The 836-nt window shown below is 43.2% G+C and overlaps 1 pseudogene; it reads right to left on the minus strand.

Annotated features, from left to right (window-relative positions):
- Positions 1–462: 462 nt before the first annotated feature.
- LOC133364724 (5S ribosomal RNA) lies at positions 463–581 on the minus strand (annotated as a pseudogene).
- Between the last annotated feature and the right edge of the window lie 255 nt (positions 582–836).

An 836-nucleotide genomic window follows, 5' to 3' on the forward strand; every position in this document is an offset into this window, starting at 1 on the left:
TTGGCTACCTCATTCTATATTCTGTTGCCACAGTTTTCTGGCAAGTGGCTTTAGGCTGTGGGTTTATCAGGACAGAAGGCAAGTTGGTGCCAGAATTGAGGAATGGAAGGAAATATTGTTTCTGGCATAATGAGAAGAAAAGATAAAGACAAGGATGAAGTTGATGGCCCCAACAACAGAGCTAATGCGAAGACCTCCCAGAGACATGGAATGTAGATGACACAATGATCGGTGGTTCAAGAGATTCTCTGCTCCTTCAAGCGCTGAATTTGCTTGATAAGTGAAACCATTGTCTCAAAATAGTGAACAAAAGTCCTTGTTTGTCACTTTGTTGTTGTTCTATGCCTTCAAGTCAATTACGACTTAGGGCAACCCTATAAATATTTTTTGATATATTCTTAGTATTCTTAGGGTTTTCATGGTAAGAGGTATTCAGATGTGGTTCACCATTGCCTTCCTCTAAGCCTACGGCACCCGGTATTCCCAGGCCATCTCCCATCCAAGTACTAACCAGGCCTGACCCTGCTTAGCTTATGAGATCGGACGAGATCAGGTATGTTCAGGGTAGTATGGCCGTAGTTTGTCACTAAAGTGATTTAATAAAATGATACTCTGCTTAGATTACATCTCTGCACATTGCACTGAGTCCTTGAAGATTGCCAGGTCCATGGCCTGAGACTGATCCTGTATCTTTAGGAGAAGAGAAAGTCAGCCAAGTGCAGGTGTTCTTGCAACTCTGTAATGGGAAAAACCACAAGGTGGAATTCTCCCTTCCACCTGCACAACTTTTAAAGATACAGAAGACCTCTTGGAGGCCAGGCCTGGCAACCAAAATG

This window comes from Rhineura floridana, chromosome 9 (genome assembly GCF_030035675.1).
Source record: "Rhineura floridana isolate rRhiFlo1 chromosome 9, rRhiFlo1.hap2, whole genome shotgun sequence".
Classification (NCBI taxonomy): Eukaryota; Metazoa; Chordata; class Lepidosauria; order Squamata; family Rhineuridae; genus Rhineura; species Rhineura floridana.